Raw genomic sequence first — 12,638 nt, forward strand, 5'->3', positions numbered from 1 at the left:
CCGAGGGGTCTCGGCATTACAGCTTTGCCGAGCGGCTACTTGGTCGGGTTCAAACACCTTTGCGAAGTTTTACAAGTTTGATACCCTGGCTGAGAAGGACCTCTCTTTTTGTCAATCGGTGCTGCAGAGTCATCCGCACTCTCCCGCCCGTTCTAGAGCTTTGGTATAAACCCCATGGTTCTTGAAGCATCCCCAGCATCCTCTAGGACGTATGAGAAAATAGGGTTTTAATACCTACCGGTAAATCCTTTTCTCTTAGTCCGTATAGGATGCTGGGCGCCCGTCCCAGTGCGGGCTGTATCTGCAGTTTGGTTATAGTTACGGTCATGTTGCGTTGAGTTCAGTCCATCTGTGACTGTTGTCGGTCATGCCGTTGCATGCTTTGTTGTTGAATGCCATGTTGTACGACGTGTTTGAGGTGTGAGCTGGTATGTATCTCACCTTAGTTTTAAAATATTTAAATAAATCCTTTTCCTCGAAATGTCCGTCTCCCTGGGCACAGTTACTATAACTGGAGTCTGGAGAAGGAGCATAGAGGCAGGAGCCAGTTCAAACCCATTCAAAGTCTTATAGTGTGCCCATGTCTCCTGCGGATCCCGTCTATACCCCATGGTTCTTGAAGCATCCCCAGCATCCTCTACGGACTAAGGGGGTAATTCTGAGTTGATTGCAGCAGCAAGTTTGTTAGCAATTGGGCAAAACCATGTGCACTTCAGGGGGGGCTGATATAACATTTGAGAGAGTTAGATTTGGGTGGGTTATTTTGTTTCTGTGCAGGGTAAATACTGGCTGCTTTATTTTTACACTGCAATTTAGATTTCAGTTTGAACACATCCCACCCAAATCTAACTCTCTCTGCACATGTTACATCTGCTCCTCCTGCAGTGCACATGGTTTTGCCCAACTGCTAACAAAATTGCTGCTTCGATCAACTCAGAATTAGGCCCTAAGAAAAAAGAATTTACCGGTAGGTATTAAAATCCTATTATATATATATATATATATATATATATATATATATATATATATATATAAAAAATTATTTTTTTTTTACTTTTTTTTTTTTAAATTCACTCCCACCCCACTGTGTGCTTTTCCTGTAATGTTTACCTCCACTGATTGCACACCCTGCATTGCACCCTACATACAGGGTACATCATACTACTACATAAGTGTCAGTTTTCCAATATATGCACTGGGCCCTTGTATGTCTCACCTCCCACAGTGTAACCTTCGACGTCCACCCAACATGGCTGCCTCATCTGGTACGCTTGTGGATGGCATGAACAATACATGGACCTGGTAGTTTTGTCGGAACCCTTCTCTGAACTTTAGGACTCTGAAATCACCCCCATTTTGTGTCATCTCTTCTAGGGTGGACTATTCCACCCTGGGTAATCCTACACTGAGCGCCCAAGATGGCTGAAGTTATTACCCAAAATACCTACACCAAACCTGCATTATGTTTTCTGTGTGCTTAAGGTTTTCTTTGATTATGTCTGTTAAGGGGCCCATTTCTGCCAAGACCAGCAATGAGTTTTCCCCTGGGCCACCACACAAACATTTTCAGCAAAGTCAGACGACTGGCAGGGTGGGCCCCACTGCCTGAGGAACCTGCCCCTTACCTCTGGGACTGGGAGGCAGGGCTGACCTTGTGTGTGTACAGCCGCATCAATTTGCCATCTGAGCTGGACTGATAGGGTAGTTCTACTGCTTCTCAGCTCTGATAATCGCAGATGCATACTGCCTTAATGGCAGCTTGTGCTCAGTGTAATTGGCGTTGTCAAAGCCTGCTTGACCAAGTGCCGAACTGAGGTACTGTTATTGCAGAGTTATATAGGCACACAGCTCTGGATGACTCAACCTACCGTATGAACAATCCAGTAATTTAACAAATGGTGTTGACTTATTGAGAGATAGCAGTTACCGCCATAACCACTGTTACCTGTACACTGGTGATGGAGCAGAGTTGGGTTTCATACAGCTCACTAGATGGTGAGTGTATTCTGCAAACTGGTAGCTGTGCAGGGATGCTGGAAAAGTTTTATATCCAGTGATAACCATGTCTATTATAGGCGCTAAGTAGTACAGTACACTTCTGTCTCCCAGCCAGTAGCGGATCTTGCCACGGGCAAGCAGGACTTTTGCCCGGGGCACCATCCGTAGGGCGCCGCACCATGGCAAGATCCGCTGCTGCTGTGCCCCCCGCTGCCCGCTGCCCCCCCCCCCCCGCTGCCGCTGGCCGCTGCCCGCTACGCGTCTAGTTTCCCTTCGTCGGCTGCCCGTTGTGAAGGGAAACTAGACGCTTCGTGGAGAGGACCTTTACTGTAATGATGTGCGGTGCGCGTTGACGTCATCGCGCACCGCACAGCAAAGGTCCTCTACACGAAGGGAACTAGACGCTTAGCGTCTAGTTTTCCTTCGTGGAGAGGACCTTTGCTGTGCGGTGCGCGATGACGTCATCGCGCACCGCACATCCTACTACAGTACAGGGGGCGTAACTGACCACGCCCCCTGTATGAATCCACGCCCCCTAATGCCGCCCGGGGAGCAAGAAGCCCCGGAACCGGCCCTGCTCCCAGCATGCCACTGCACAGTCTTGTACAGTCAAGAAATAAGATTGCCCCTGCACATTGTCAATAGTGATCATGGTGGCCATCTTGGTATAGGGTATAAGGCCTCCCTTTAGCACAGGAAGACTAGAGTCTGTGCAGTAGCACACTCTTTTTTTCAACACACACCCCCACCAGGGTACATCCCCCCTGTTCACCCACTGGCTCTCCGTGCCACTCTGTGCCGCTCTCTGCCACCCACTGCTTCTCCCTCTCATCCTTTGCCTCTCCCTGTTACTCAGTGTGAGCAAAATGCGTTTGGCATATTATGAACTTGGAGTGGGTCAGAGGATGGGTGTCAAAAGTATATTTTTGCACCTGGACCCACCACTCAGAAGTTCAGCCACAGTGTAAGTGGTTTTAAATTTATGACTGATCAGTTTTTATTAATGTTTTTAAGAAAATTCATCTAGAATCAGACATGTAAGTGATTCACGTGATTTAGATTTTAGTGATCTACATGTGGTTAAGCTCCAATAGTATCTTCTTTTTCAACTGGTTGTCACATATCCCAAACTCCTAGTTGGCCTATGATAATATCCTAAAACTGATTTTCTACTGGATTTACAAGTGAACAGAATTTATTTATTACCAGTTATTTATATAGCGCACACATATTCCACAGCGCTTTACAGAGAATATTTTGCCCATTCACATCAGTCTCTGCCCCAGTGGAGTTTACAGTCTATGGCCCTCATTCCGAGTTGATCGCTCGTTGACGTTTTCGCAGCATAGCGGTCAGGTTACTACTGTGCATGCGTATGCACCGCAATGCGCACGCGCGTCGTACGGGTACAAACAGCATCGTTGCTGTGCAATGCTTTCTCTCGGTGAATCCATTCGCACAACCGATCGCAAGGAGATTGACAGGAAGAGGGCGTTTATGTGTGTCAACTGACCGTTTTTCTGGGAGTGGTAGGGAAAACGCAGGTGTGTCCAGGCGTCTGCAGGACGGGTGTCTGACGTTAATTCCGGGACCTGACAGGCTGAAGTGATAGCAAAGGCTGAGTAAGTCCAGAGCTACTCAGAAACTGCAAAAAACTTTTTCGGCCCGCTCGGCTGCCCAAGCGTTCCCACACTTACAAAGCGAAAGTACACTCCCCTAGAGGCGGCGACTATCTGATCACTGCTCTGCAAAAAATAGCTAGCGAGTGATCAACTCGGAATGACGGCCAATATTCCCTACCTCATGCACACACTTGCACACTATAGAAAATACAATACAATATACAGGGGGTATGGTATGCGTGACTGGCGGTCTCCAGCATAGTGACGCCGGGATCCTGGCACTGGAATCCCGGCGGGGGGTGGCGAGTGCAGTAAGTCCCTTGCAGGCTCGGTGTCGTGGACACCCACAAGTAGGAATCGTCCCTGTTGGTCGGCATGCCGACCGTCGGGATTGTGATGGGGCGGGATGTAGAGGGAGGTTATGTGACCGCCAGTCACATAACTACTGTACATCCCTATACAGGGGCTCAGTGTTAAAATATACAGTTCTTGAAATATGTCATGTGGCATAGTCTCATTCACCACTTGAAAGTTACTGAATATTGGCCCTCATTCCGAGTTGATCGCTCGCTAGCTGCTTTTAGCAGCCGTGCAAACGCTAAGCCGCCGCCCTTTGGGAGTGTATCTTAGCTTAGCAGAAGTGCGAACGAAAGGATTGCAGCGCTGCTACAAAAAAAGATTGTGCAGTTTCTGAGTAGCTCGAGACCTACTCCTAGCTTGCGATCACATCAGACTGTTTAGTTCCTGTTTTGACATCATGAACACGCCCTGCGTTCGGTCAGCCACGCCTACGTTTCCCCAGCCACTCCTGCGTTTTTATCTGGCACGCCTGCGTTTTTACACACACTCCCCGAAAATGGTCAGTTACCACCCAGAAACACCCACTTCCTGTCAATCACTCTGCGACCAGCAGTGCGACTGAACAGCTCCGCTAGAGCTTGTGTAAAACTGCATCGGCTTTTGTGAAAGTACGTCGCACGTGCGCATTGAGCCGCATGCGCAGAAGTGCCGATTTTTAGCCTGATCGTTGCACTGCGAACGAAAGCAGCTAGCGATCAACTCGGAATGAGGGCCATTGTGTGCAATGCTTTGCTAAAGAAAGACAGAATTTCATGCAAAGGTAAATTCACAAATCCAAGGTGCACAGAAGCTACAATGTTAGAGGTGAATGTAAAAGAGCCTGACACATCATAAAATAAGGTGGAGAGTTTGCGAGCATGTTTTAACAGGGGTAGACTGATGAGGATTTTTTAGATTGGCTTAATGCTTATAGTGGTTTTCTGATTGTTCTGGGTGTTTTCTATTAAAGAACCCAATGCATCAGCATTATAAGCACAGAGCACTGCTAGAATACAATTAAAACCCCACAGCTCTGGTCACATTCCCTCCCCTTCATTTACCCTCTGTGCCAGAACGGAATAATGCTCCACATGACAATAGCTTTTCTCGCTGTATGGTTCATCCTAATGCTGGTCCTGATTTGTTCTGCTGATGTCTGTTGTTTGGCTCAATGCTGCATTCAGATACTGTGACCTGGTTGACTTGAAAAACAAAATGAAAAAAATATTGGGACATAAAACAAGGCATTTGGTTTCCCTGAAATGTATAATACCAATTGTTTGACTATGTTATAAATGGAATTCAAACCATGAAACAAATCATAAAGAAGATGACATTACTCCAGATCAGATATATTAATTTAATACGCAATACAATGTCCTGTGATAAAAGCACTGGTGAAATCATAAATGGGAGATATGTTTGGCCTAGGTTTCTGGCCTATGTATTTTAAACCCTAGGAAGATGATTGTGGTTGCTCTGCAGAGAGCTTGACAGCTTTTGGTAAAAGCCAGATAAGGATTCCTGGGGTGTGTATGTGAGAGAGAAGGAAGGGCTCCATCCACAAGGCTCATTGCGTGTCTTTAGGCCTTCAACCTGAGAGCAGGCTAATAAGGGCCTGCAGCTGTAAGAGGCTGATAAAAGCTGTGTCAGGCCCTGGCTCAGGGTCTTACTACCAGGGGAAACAGGCATAAGGCCTGTTATGATACACTGCGATTTACTGGATGTAAGTACTGTGCACCACGTAAAGAGAAGGAATCTATTATTTTTTATTTTGTGCCCAAATCAGTGCCGTAGCTAGACATTATAGCGCTGTGTGCAAGAAACAGAATCGCGCCCCCCCCCCCCGTATTTAATATAGGGCCCGTGCATGGCGTAGGTGCGTGGCAAAAATATGGAGGTGGGGCTTCGTGGGGAAGGGGCATGGCCACAATATAATAGCAATTCATATTACGTTGTACAGTAGTCTCCATTATTACGTCACACAGAAGCGCCACTTACACACATTACACCAGGTAGAGCCCCTGTCACACATTACGCCAGGTAGAGCCCATGTCACACATTACAACAGGTAGAGGCCCTATCACACATTACTCCAGGTAGAGTCCCCTTTAACACAGTACGGCAGGTAGATTCCCCCTTTTACACTGTACGGCAGGTAGAGTCCTTCTTTTTACATATTATGGCAGCAGAGTCCCCCTTTTTACACATTATGGCAGCAGAGTCCCCCTTTTTACACATTACGGCAGCAGAGTCTCCCTTTTTACACATTACGCAGGCAGAGTCCCCCTTTTACATATTACGCCAGGCAGAGTCACTCCGCAGGGGTTTCCCCACACCCTTTGCGCCACTCTCCCCACTGCAGCTGTGGGGTAGCCAGTGTCAGCAGCTGCATAATGAGCGCACCGTGGGCGGGAGAAAGCGGTGTACAGCAAAGTCTATGTAAGGAGGGTAACTAACCATTGGCTGCTATGTGGTGGCCACTGAAGGAAGGGACTGTGCTGCGAGAGTCCCGTTGATGACGCCTTTGTGTGGGAGCCGCATCCAGGTGGAACCGGTAAAAAATGCTGGCAGAGCAGATAGACACGCTCTGGTCCCTCTGTTAAGCCCTGTACAGAAAGTAGGCGGCTCTGAGGCGTGGCTCCCCCTGATTTGGGCAGAGCTGGGGGCAGACAAGGAGGCGCAGCTACATCAGAGGAGAGGCAGTGATGATCGCTACTTCCTGGGGGCTGCCAGCTGCGTGGGAAGGGGAGAGAAGCAGCTGTGAGAGAAGCAGGGCCGGCAACGGAAATCTTGTGGCCTGGTACACAGATATCCCTTGACACACATACATATACACACACACGCACATACATACATACATACATACATATATATATCTATTTGTGTGTGTGTGTGTGTATGTATGTATAGTAGAGATAAGCGGGTTCGGTTCCCTGAGAACCGCCCCCCCTCAGAATTCACTGTCCGGGCCCGGCTTGGGTCTTCCCGCCTGACTTGGACAAGGTAAAATGCCATCATTTCGCTGTCGGATTCTCGAGGGGCTTGGATTCCATATAAGGAGCCACGCATCGCCACCATTTTCATTCTAGCATTGGAGAGTGTAGCGAGAGGACGTGTCTTTGTCCTCAGTCTCCTGCATCAGTACAGTGGTAATGTCTTGTGCTGCATCAGTCCAGTCATAGTGGTGGTGTCCTCTGCTGCCATATGTTGAGTTCTGCTGTATAAGTCCAGTCCAGTGGTGCTGTGTTGTGCTGCATCAGTCCAGTGGTGGTGTCTTGTGCTGCATCAGTTCAGTCACAGTGGTGGTGTCTTCTGCTGCCATATGTCCAGTATTGCTGTACAAGTCCAGTGGTGCTGTGTTGTGCTGCATCAGTTCAGTGGTGGTGTATTGTGCTGCATCAGTCCAGTCACAGTGGTGGTGTCCTCTGCTGCCATATGTCCAGTGCTGCTGTAGAAGTCCAGTTGCAGTGGTGCTGTGTTATCCTGTATCAGTCCAGTGGTGGTGTCCCTGTGCTGCTGTATATGTCCAGTGGTACTGCTGCATATGTCCAGTGGCACTGCCATATAATTCCAGTGATACTGCTGTATATGTCTAGTGATACTGCCGTATATGTCCAGTGGTACTGCAGTATAATTCCAGTGGCAATGTAGTATAATTACAGTGGTACTGGCGTATAAATCCAGTGATAATGCCGTATAAATCCAGTCCAGTGGTACTGCCATATAATTCCAGTGATACTGCCATATAATTCCAGTGGTACTGGCGTATAAATCCAGTGATACTGCCGTATAAATCCAGTCCAGTGATACTGCCATATATGTCCAGCGGTACTGCCGTATAAATCCAGTGATACTGCCGTATATGTTCAGTGGTACTGCCGTATAAATCCAGTAGTACTGGCGTATAAATCCAGTCCAATGATACTGCCGTATATGTCCAGTGGTACTGCTGTATAATTCCAGTGGTACTGCCGTATAATTCCAGTGGTACTGGCATATAAGTCTAGTGATACTGCCGTATAAATCCAGTCCAGTGGTACTGCCATATATGTCCAGTGGTACTGCTGTATAATTCCAGTGATACTGCTGTATAATTCCAGTGATACTGCTGTATAATTCCAGTGATACTGCCGTATAATTCCAGTGGTACTGGCGTATAAGTCCAGTGATACTGCCGTATAAATCCAGTCCAGTGGTACTGCCGTATAAATCCAGTAGTACTGCCGTATAATTTGTTAAGTTTGATTAACTTTCAGGAAGAAAAAGCAATACCTTAAATACAATATGTTCAGGCCGCTGCGACCGCTAAGCGTGTGTGTGTAACCCCTATGAAGTGTGTACACGTTGCGTAAGCACGCCGTCACGCTGTAAGCACAAAGTAGCTACACGTGCAGCGGAATACACTTTATAACCCCTAACAGGAAAGGAAATGCAACACCAATTGTATATGTAATGTTGAGGTCCAATCCAGGAACAAATATTTACTTAAAAGGGGGTACAACAGAAATACAATAACACAAGAGAAAAGGCTACAATCAACGGATACATACGTTTGTTCGCCTGCGCCACCCAGTTCCAGTCCTCAGTCAAGGCTTGGCTTTTATACAATAGTCCAAAGTGTGAAACAAAGGAAACTGTAATCTCTTCATCCATAGGTCAAAGGACTGGTCATTTACAGTACATGAGGGGTCATAGGTGGGTTTGAATAGGTGGGCGATGCCTGGTCCAGGTGCACTTGCAGATGTCCTCCACTGGGTTCCCGCCAAATATCAACAGTACAGTAAATACAGTGTGATATTAATATTCTGTTCCTGCGCATATCAATGCGCAGGAGCATGCTACATTCTGCAAACTGCCATTGGAATATTGCCCTTGAAATACTGTACAGCTGGATACAAACACCACCTCCTAACCTAATTCTGTCCCCTCATATCCTGTAAAGTTGAATCCCTCTGTTGTTATACCTCTAAAGCAAATGTAACTTTCTGGTGTGGTGCGTGTAGGCTATGGTGGTCATTCCGAGTTGTTCGCTCGTTGCCGATTTTCGCTATCCTGCGATTTGTTGCTAAATGCGCATGCGCTTAATTATTTAACTAAAAACTTCGCATTTTTGCTGGTGTTCGTGCGGCGCTTTTCAGTCTCACTGCTGATCGGTGAATGATTGACAGGATAGAGGCGTTTCTGGGTGGTAACTGAGCGTTTTACGGGAGTGTGCTAAAAACCGCAGGCATGTCGGAAAAACGCGGGAGTGGCTGGAGAAACGGGGGAGTGGCTGGCCGAACGCAGGGCGTGTTTGTGACGTCAAACCAGGAACTAAACGGACTGAGCTGATTGCAATCTAGGAGTAGGTCTGGAGCTAACAGCAGCTAGCGAGCGAACAACTCGGAATGAGGGCCTATGTGTAAATTATGTACTATGGGCCTCATTCTGAGTTGTTCGCTCGCTAGCTGCTTTTAGCAGCATTGCAAACGCTAGGCCGCCGCCCTCTGGGAGTGTGTCTTAGCTTATCAGAATTGCGAACAAAAGATTAGCAGAATTGCTACTAAATATTTTCTCTGACGTCCTAGTGGATGCTGGGAACTCCGTAAGGACCATGGGGAATAGACGGGCTCCGCAGGAGACTGGGCACTCTAAAAGAAAGATTAGGTACTATCTGGTGTGCACTGGCTCCTCCCTCTATGCCCCTCCTCCAGACCTCAGTTAGAATCTGTGCCCGGCCAGAGCTGGATGCACCTAGAGGGCTCTCCTGAGCTTGCTAGAAAGAAAGTATTTGTTAGGTTTTTTATTTTCAGTGAGATCTGCTGGCAACAGACTCACTGCTACGTGGGACTGAGGGGAGAGAAGCAAACCTACCTGCGTGCAGCTAGCTTGTGCTTCTTAGGCTACTGGACACCATTAGCTCCAGAGGGTTCGAACACAGGGCCTGACCTCGATCGTCCGTTCCCGGAGCCGTGCCGCCGTCCCCCTTGCAGAGATAAAATCGGCGGCAGAAGACTCCGGTCTTCATTAAGGTAGCGCACAGCACTGCAGCTGTGCGCCATTGCTCCCACTGCACACCACACACTCCGGTCACTGTAGGGTGCAGGGCGCTGGGGGGGGGCGCCCTGGGCAGCAATAAGTTTACCCTTTGGCAATATATACACATAATACAGTCTGGAAAACTGTATATGTGTAAAACCCCCGCCATTTTTAGTCAGAAACAGGACAGAAGCCCGCCGCTGAGGGGGCCGGGCCTTCTTCCTCAGCACACCAGCGCCATTTTCTCTTCACAGCTCCGCTGGAAGGAAGCTCCCCAGGCTCTCCCCGGCAGTATCCTGGTACACAAAGGGTGAAAAGAGAGGGGGGGGCACATAAATTTAGGCGCAAAATTTGTATATACAGCAGCTACTGGGAAAACACTGAGTTGTAGTGTAATCCCTGGGTTATATAGCGCTGGGGTGTGTGCTGGCATACTCTCTCTCTGTCTCTCCAAAGGGCCTTGTGGGGGAACTGTCCTCAAATAGAGCATCCCCTGTGTGTGTGGTGTGTCGGTACGCGTGTGTCGACATGGCTGAGGTAAAAGGCTCCTCTAAGGAGGTGATAGAGCGGATATGTGTGCGAGAGGGTGTCTTCGTCGACAACGCCGACACCTGTTTGGATATGTGTAAGTGCTAAGGTGAATTTATTGCACAAAAGGTTAGGGAACAGACAGGAAATCTACCCATGTCTGTCCCTATGTCACAGAGACCTTCAGAGTCTCTCAATGCTCACTATCCATAATAACAAACACTGGTATCGACATGGAGTTTAACTCCACTGTCGACTACGATAATGCAAAGTTACAGCCAAGATGGCTATAAGGTATTCAATATAATATTATTGAAATAATAGATGATTTGCATATCACTGATGACTCATCTGTCCCTGACACGAGAGTACACATGTTTAAGGGGAAGAATGCTGAGGTAAATTTCCCTCCTCTCATGAGGAAAAAGAGCGGGAATCTCCAGACAAGAGACGGCAGCTTCCCACAAGAGAATTCTCAGGCTGTATCCTTTCCCCACTAGGGCCAGGATATGTTGAGAATCTTCCCCTAGGGTGTCCTGTTTGCACAGACGGTAGCACTTGCTATTCTCAGGGATCCTGCAGATAGCGTGCACATTCTAGTATACTACCCAGACCGGAGATTGTGTCGGCATGGGTTTATAGCGCTGTGGCAGCGTGGACAGGTACCTTATCAGCAGAGATGAGACCCTAGTATGCAATATAAATATATTAAAGATGCTGTCTTAAGTGATAGATATATAGTTATAAAGCATGCCCAAAGAGACATGAGTATACTGGGTCCTAGAGTCGAAGCTATGTCGATCTCTGCTTGACGTGTCCTGTAGAATATGCATTGGACAGATGATGCCGACTTAAGAGGCATATGGAAGGCTGAGGATTGTGTGGAGAAGGGTTCTCGGGCCTGGTCTCCACAGCTACAGCTGGTAATTCTGCTAGTTTGCCTTATATTCCTGCACAGCCTAAGAAAGCACGACAAATGCAGCCTTTCGTATAAAGAAACAAGAAAGTCTGAGGGGCGTCCTTTCTTGTTAGAGCCGGGCAGCTAGTTCCCAGGAACAGAAGTCCTCCCCGGCCCCTACAAAAATCCACCAATGTCGCTAGGGCTCCACAGGCGGAGCTAGGCCCGGTGGGGACACGCCTTCGTAAGTTCAGCCACAAGTGGGTTCACTCCCTGTTCGATCCCTGGACAATAGATATTGTGTCTCAGGGATACAAGCTGGACTGTGAGAAGATGCCCCCTCACCGACGGCCCTGCGGGCTTCCCCCCAAGAGAGGGAGCCAGTGTTATCTGCAATTCACAAATTGTATCTTTAACAGGTGGTGGTCAAGGGTCCCCTCCTTCAACAAGAGGGTGTTATTATTAGACCATGTTGTAATCCCGAAACCAGACGGTTCGGTCAGACCCATATTGAATTAAAAATCCCTGAACATATACCTGAGAAGGTTCAAGTTCAAGATGGAATCGCTAAGAGCGGTCAGTGCAAGCCTAAAAAGGGGGAGACTTTATTGTGAATCGGGACATAAGGGATGCATACCTTCAGGTCCCCATTTATCCACCTCATTAGGCATACCTCAGAATTGCGGTACGGGATTGTCATTACCAATTTCAGATGTTGCCGTTTGGTCTCTCCACGGCCCCGAGAATATTCACCATGGTAATGGCGGATATGCTTGTGCTCCTGCGGAAGCAAGGTGTCACTATTATCACGTACTTGGACGATCTCATAAAAGCGAGATCAAGAGAGCAGTTGCTGAACAGCTTATCACTTTCTCTGGAAGTGTAATGGCAACACGGCTGGTTTCTATATATTCCAAAGTCGCAGTTGTTTCCTACAGCTCATCTGCCTCTCCTAGGCACGATCCTAGACACAGACCAGAAAAGGGTTATCTCCTGATAGAGAGAGCTCAGGAGCTCATGACACTGGTCAGGAATCTATTAAAACCAAAACAGGTGTCAGTGCATCACTGCACTCGAGTCCTGGGAAGGATGGTGGCATCATACGAGGCCATCCCCTTAGGCAGGTTCCATGCGAGGATCTTCCAATGGGACTTACTGGACAAGTGGTCCGGATCACCTCTTCAGATGCATCGGTTAATCACCCTATCCCCCAGGGCCAGGGTGTCTCTCCT

This window comes from Pseudophryne corroboree, chromosome 2, assembly GCF_028390025.1.
Source record: "Pseudophryne corroboree isolate aPseCor3 chromosome 2, aPseCor3.hap2, whole genome shotgun sequence".
Classification (NCBI taxonomy): Eukaryota; Metazoa; Chordata; class Amphibia; order Anura; family Myobatrachidae; genus Pseudophryne; species Pseudophryne corroboree.